We start from the raw sequence: 7230 nt of genomic DNA on the forward strand, positions 1-7230 counted from the left end.
TAAATATAGTAAGCAGAGCAACTCAAGTAATAAATTTTACTCGTTTGAAAATCGACAACGGAAAAAATACCGATGAATGGAGTAACAGTAATAATATGTGTGGTATATTATTTTTAGTGATATGCAACCAATCTTCTAAATCTTCTAATTTATCATGTCATAGTCGGTTGTTATGAATTCAAAATAAAAGTACTTCGATTATCAGGACAAAGGGAATTGAGATCAACGCAGTATTTCGAAGTGGTATGTTCAGCAATCACTAAATGGCAAAAATATCAAACTGTGCATACAACTCGGTTAGTTAAACGATACATTTACAAGTTTACCGAAATCTTGATTTATTAATGACAGCTTGATGATGTAAAGCTCAACCACTCCATTGTGTTTATTACAAAGTATTTGACACAGACAAAATATTGAACGAAGGCCCACCACTTGGTTTCATTACAAGGTGAGTGAAAATTGTTTTCTGTTGGTCAGGTATGATTTGCATTTAGTAAAACGATCTACGCCGATTAAGTGACGCTGTTTCATATCCGATGAGTGAGTGAAATTTCCTTATGGTTTGATTTAGTGGGTTAATTACCTGCGATTCATTCACATACAAGTAAGATCTTTTACGGGTTGAGTATTGTGACGACCTTTACTTTGACGAATGACAATGGGGAAAATTTCGATTGCATTGTCGGTGTATGTGTTGGATCAGTGATTCTAGTACACCTAACTATAGGATACATTTGGTAAACATCGTACAAATTGTTTCGTTGTGATGGTAACGACTTTCAGTGGTTTGGTTTCATGTCGGGAATTATTATTTGGAGGTTCAAAAACAATCAATACTACAAATGAACAACAATGCAAAACACGTTAAGTGAATTACAGTGTAGCAAGTACTTCCTTGATATTACGATTGTTGTGTACCAGACATTTCTAACTGAATGCATCTAGCAAACATATTCCAATTTACTTTTGTAATGATCAAAGTATGTGAAATGGTGCGAACGGATTAAGCATTAATCAAGCGGCGGTATGTCAATTCACCTAGTGTGCTATCTTGACACCGGATAATGTGCGAAAGTGTTTCAATTCTCACCGCAGATTACGATGATAAAGTATTGTACCGGTTATTGTTCAACAAAGGAAATTGGTGTTTCATCTTTAGTCTTGGTTAGTGGAGACAATTACATTTGTAAAATATTTCCTGATATCCACAATACGCTGCGTGGTTTTTATGAACACGGCTTAATCTTCCCAATCAAAACATTTCAGACATGTTAATCTAGTTTCACAAATCGATGTGCTAATAACAATGTTTCTGAAAAGTTTGTTGGTATCGTAATAACCTTCAACACAATCCTGGTCTAATAATGTCATAATTTAATAATCAAGTCATGATCGACTATTACAAAATCTCATATGTCAAAATCAATGTGTCAATTCATATGTTTACATCGTGAACATTTTCAATATAACGCGTGCGTTCGATTGCAAGAAATGAATTCTCAACTACGTTGGTCAGACATTCAAATCTCGTATACTCAAATGTAATATGTTAATGTCAAACCACACACCGAGTAGTATTTACTTTGGTTTATAAAATATACCGAGTAGTAATTACTTTATCTTACAGAATAGTAACGACTTTTACAGTTGAACAAAAAAAGACGATTTGGCGGTATATGACTACAACCGAACTTGCTTAGATTGTAGCGATTGTATGTACTCGCGTAATCTTGTCTTCTTTCTGTACGGGTACTGTCTAGTTGGTCTGGTAAGTTACAAACGGATTTAGTTGACAAGGTTTACGGATTTACTTGACAAGGTTTTCATGATTGACTCTTTTGCGTATGGTAAGATGTTAAAATTTCGAGGCGTAATACTATTTCCATTAACTCAATTGCGACAAAAAATACCCAGATAACTTGTTCAAGGTTTCTTTTGTTTCAAATCAACATGTGAATAATCAGTTATTGTGACAAGTTGAAATATCGTACCGAAGTTGCGAGTGGAAACAGTACGCGATTGTGTAAGTGTGAAGACAGCGAGATGGTGATCGTGTGAATAAATTAATCTGAAACGCATTGGAGTGAAAGTTTACCCAGTCTGTCTGGCGATCCTACTTCAAATCGCGATTTGACAAAGTAGGTTGAAATATTCCGATTCAACTCATCGCATTGCAACTCGATCGTGTTATGTGCAAGCGGTTGTCAAGTGTGAAATATTTACAACAGGTGCGATTTCATTGATTGACTTGATTGTGTGTAGTAACACATTAAAATATCGCGATAGCATAGTGAAATTATTTACTGGAACTCTATTTGACAAACGGAAAACTGTGAATAGAGTTGTAATGTTGCATTACTTGTTTCAAATCAATGTGTGTATAATATCGAAACGGGACTGTGGGGAAGTTGCTAGTCATGTTTGTCAATCCTATTTCAATTCACACTATGTCAAAGTCAAAATATTTCATTCTGGATTATCTGAATTTACCTTTAGTACATCCGCGAATGGATTCCGACACCGTACTATAACATTCTTAAAAAAAAAACTCGAGGATTTTCAATCAACAATACTGGAATTTTTTTGATAATGTTAGAGTTGACAAATGATTAGTCGCGTGTTTTTGTTAAGAGTTTGATTTCATGTTGATAAAGACAATAACTGTATAATGCGCATACTTGTGATTCTTGATTCTTGTAGAGTTATAGTTGGTATTCATTCTATAGGTGTGAAAACAGCGGTGTGGAATGTGCGAATAATTCAATGTGGCTGAAAGTCGGCGTCAGTAATATTTAGGTTACAGTCGAATCAAAAGATCACGTTAAAAATATTTCTCGAAATAATTAGAATTGTACCGAATTAACACATTCAGATACGAATCAACTTGAGCTGTGTAGTAAGTTTCATTTCAAGTTGACAAATTGACACGTTACTTGTATTTTCGCATGATTCTTATCATACAACTAAAGTCAACCGCGTTCCGAAGTGTCAAACATATAGCGACCACCAGAAAGTGTCAAATTGTTGGTTTACGAATCACCGTCTGCGCCGGCTCTGTGACAAACTTATTGCGGAAATATTACCTTGTGAGCGATCGGCATGTCTGTAACACCAAGTCGCTAAAGATGGTTATGTTCGAGACATTATCTTGTCAGCGATCGCAGGGTTTTACAAATATTTCACACATTTTTGAAGTGTTGGTTTGTGAACGCGGTTATTGTCGGTATTCGAATCACCGGCTACGCCGGCTCTGTGGTAAACTAATTACTAAAGTAACACCATGCGACTGATTCCTAGATTTAGCAAACTATTTCGCACTGACTGGTCTAGTGTAATATTCGATAGTAGCACGCGGTTGGCCGTGAAACAATTCAGCGCGCAGGTCATTCGGAATATAGGTCGCACTGATTAATCCTCTTGCAAGCCACGTTTCCGTTTGTGCGGTTATTGTCGGTGACTATTCAACACCACGCGAGAGATGTCTGAAAGTACGAATCACGACCGCACCCATAAGAACACATGGCGAGTCACCAACACAGCCTATACGCGAAAGCACGACATGCGAAAGTACGACGTGCGAGAGATGCCTTTACCCGAAAGGGCGATGTGCCACCACGAGTTTTCCATGCGATGTGCGAGAGATGCCTATACCCGAAAGTGCGACATGCGAGCGCACCCATAAGAACCATTGGCGATGTGCGAGCGGAAGGGGGGGTCTAAAAGCGCGATATGCCAACACGAGTTTCGCGGCGACATGCGAGCGGGCCCATAAGAACCCCATAGCCGCGTGCGACCGATCTACTATACTACTTGCCTAAATGACCGGAATTTTGAAGGTTTGAAGTAAGCTCATGGTTTTTTCGTAATCAACATAAACAATATTATTTCTGTGCAGATTTATGCTACATGAAATTTTTCTTCGCGCTGCGTGCGAGTATCACGTATATTGGTTTTAATATGGGGATTGGGGACTACCACCCTCGCTAAAAAATGCGACCACAAATAAATAAAAATAACCTTCATCCTTTACAAAAAATAAGTCTATAATTGTAATCGCAATTACAATATAACGTTATATTCATAGAGTCGATTTAGGCTGTTTGGATGCTTTATTCAAAGACAGTGGTTCTAAACCCGGGGCTAGATTCTCTTTATTCTAGGATTAGCGATTTTGTGGAACGTTACCAGCTTCCAAAATAGGCCGTAAGTAAGTCTGGGCAGATGTGCCGACCAATTTTGATCTGGGCTCCTGAACATTTTCAAATTGGAGATGGAGTCGTGACCATAAATGGTTGGAAACCACCGGCAGTGCGGTGTTTATATAACTCAGGGCCCAGTGGTGCAGTGCGCACCAATAAGCTGGAAATAATCTTATCGGTGTGACCTGAACATGACTTGACAATGTCCAATTACGCTTCTTGCATTCTCGAAGTCATCATCCTACATCAGCTCTACCGCCAACTCTGATATTGTGGGCGGAGAGAGGACCAAAATTATATAGTAGTCCTAATATTTGGTAGAACCAATATAGTTTTGACACAATTCATTCAAATCATTCAACGACCAGATGAATATAGAAAGCCCCCAGAAGTTGCACCGATTACCCCACGGTGGGCCAAAATCAGTGTTTATTTGGGCGGGAGGGGCCGGACTAAAATAATGTGGCTGCGGCCCTGATTACAACTCACAACCACATACACCTGAACCATATCGTGACCCCCTCTAGTCGATAGACAAACCTTTGCTGGTGTGAAGTCATATTGATCGACAATGTGCTTACACCTCAGTTTGAAATCCACTCGTGGGCGCTAACGAGCGTCCGGAACTTGTACCACAAAAATATGGTAACCCTAGCATAACAGCGTCAGAGCCATACGGAACCATCGAACACAAGTCCAACTGTATTTAGGTCAACTAGTTGAAGTTTTAATTACCCGCTGTACGCTCACCATAAACGAGACTATGTAGCACATCCGGTTCGAGATGACGTGGTTTCATGCAAGGTAAAACCACTGCGATGCATAACTTCGACTAGAATCTAGATGCAATTCCCCATGGAACACATTTTATGTACTATCGGATCGATATCAGATGTGCCGCTAGAGAGAGATCTGGGGTCGTACTCACGCTCCTAAATTTCAGCTTGAACGTTGTGACTTTGCATTGTTGAAACATAGTGTCCTATATGGTGTGGACTGTGGACACAGCGAGAGTGAACGGCTCACTGCATTTGGGTAACGTCATACTTTCCATTTTACCAAAGGTCACTTTACGGCCATTTTTGACAGGGTTGCCGAGCGCAAAATCCGATAAAACGGGTATCAATGCAAAGCTGCTGAGTGCTGATGTACTGATCACGAAAATATAAGTTTTATTCTGTTCATGGCCCTGGGACCCTTAAAATCAGCCTAGAAATTGTCATTGTTATTGAGTTTTGTCATTGTGACACAACAGGACAGTCTGGCGCTTTCTTCTCAGCTTCACTCTCGTTTAGCCAGACAGAATTGTTGCGTCACAATACCATAACTCGATCACAATGCAAATTACTAGGCTGATTTTCGGGGGTTCCAGGACCATGAACAGAATAAAATTTATATTTTCGTAATCAGTACAGCAGCAGCTTTCCATTGTTACCCGTTTTATCAAATTTTGCGCTCGGCAAGCCGGTCATAAATGGCTGTAAAGTTGCCTTTGGTCAAATGGAAAGTATGACGTAATACAAATGCAGTGAGCCGTTCACTCTCGCAGTGTTCACACCATATAGGACACTGTGGTTGAACGTTATGCTCATGAGCATTTAAATAGATGACTGAAAAACGAGCCACATTATTTTGAAGACATCCACAGCAGGGTTGCCGGATTGGCTCTTTTGGGGCCAAATTCCACAAATTTGGCCCTTTTTGAAGGCAGTTGGCCCCCAAAATAATAATTTGGCCCCTTGGCCCTTTATTTTCAATTTTTGGCCCTTTTTGGAAGCAGTTGAGACATACCTTCAAACTAAGTATTCAAATAAATCTATCTCGCAAATTGAGCTGACAATGTTTATGCCAATGTCAAAGATTCGAGTGGAAACACTGTAGAAGATTTGGATTTGTTTTTGTAGAATGTAGACTGTGTTGGAATTGTAAATACAGATTTGTGAACAGGTGGACGAAAAAGCATCGAACATGGCTGGAAGCTATGTAGCAGAGAAAGGCTGAAGAGGAGTACCATAACCAGAGAGTTTTTTGGTGAAAAACTTAAAAATTAGGTATATAAGTTGGATAAATTTCAAGTGTAAAGAAACTATTCTCTCAATTTTTAATTCATAAAATTTAATCACTCTCATATTATAGCACAAAAATTTTTATTTTACGATTTTATATTCAGTCGGAAAAGGCTTGAAATAATGAAGCATAGTTATTGTAGTTGGATCCAGTGTAGTTGCAGGTAGTGGATTTGGTGTCCTACAACAGTATCAACAATATAAAACTGGAATTCCAGGTGTCTATGGGTAATGTTGCAACGTTATTGACGTTATTGAACAATTTGGCCCTTTTTGGCCCCCTTTCCGGCGCTGTTTGGCCCTTTTTCGCAAAAGATGTCTGGCAACCCTGATCCACAGTTGAGTTTATCTACTCACATTGCGTATTCTTAAAATATTCTATTGATTTGTACGCCTGATCAATAAAATATTCTCTCTCAATCTCCATGATATGTAAAAGTACTTCGTTTCTGAACACCACGCTTTTGAGTCAATGGTGATGTCATACAATGCCCGTTGCACACTTGCACAGTTCAGCAATGCACAATTTGCACATGCACGCACACTCACAGTCTTTCAGTTACGTCAGCGCATCACACATTCCTTCAAATTCGGTTACTGGTGATGTGATTCTTCTGTACTGGTACAGTTGTTGTACAAATCTGCATATCGGTATGCATATATCTGTGATATGGTTGCATTGAACAGTTCATCATGTGACATGCGTTTTAAATCCAAATTGTCAGATAATTTCTCATATCGTTCAGTGGTGAGGCATTTGATAAGTGACTTAGGATATTATATCAAATTTAGAAGACCTAAAATTTGGAACATTTCCTATTTTAGTCCCCTTGAAGTCTACCACGCTGCGTTGCGCAACCCGCAGTCGCGCACGACTTGGGTTACGCCATACCTTCGCAATTTAAGCCTGACGTAGGCTATTACGTATGTCGGTGACGTTAAAATATAGCAAAAACGCGGAA

This window comes from Botryllus schlosseri, chromosome 8 (genome assembly GCF_051294905.1).
Source record: "Botryllus schlosseri isolate E-star chromosome 8, Bs_hap1, whole genome shotgun sequence".
In the NCBI taxonomy this organism is placed as follows: Eukaryota; Metazoa; Chordata; class Ascidiacea; order Stolidobranchia; family Styelidae; genus Botryllus; species Botryllus schlosseri.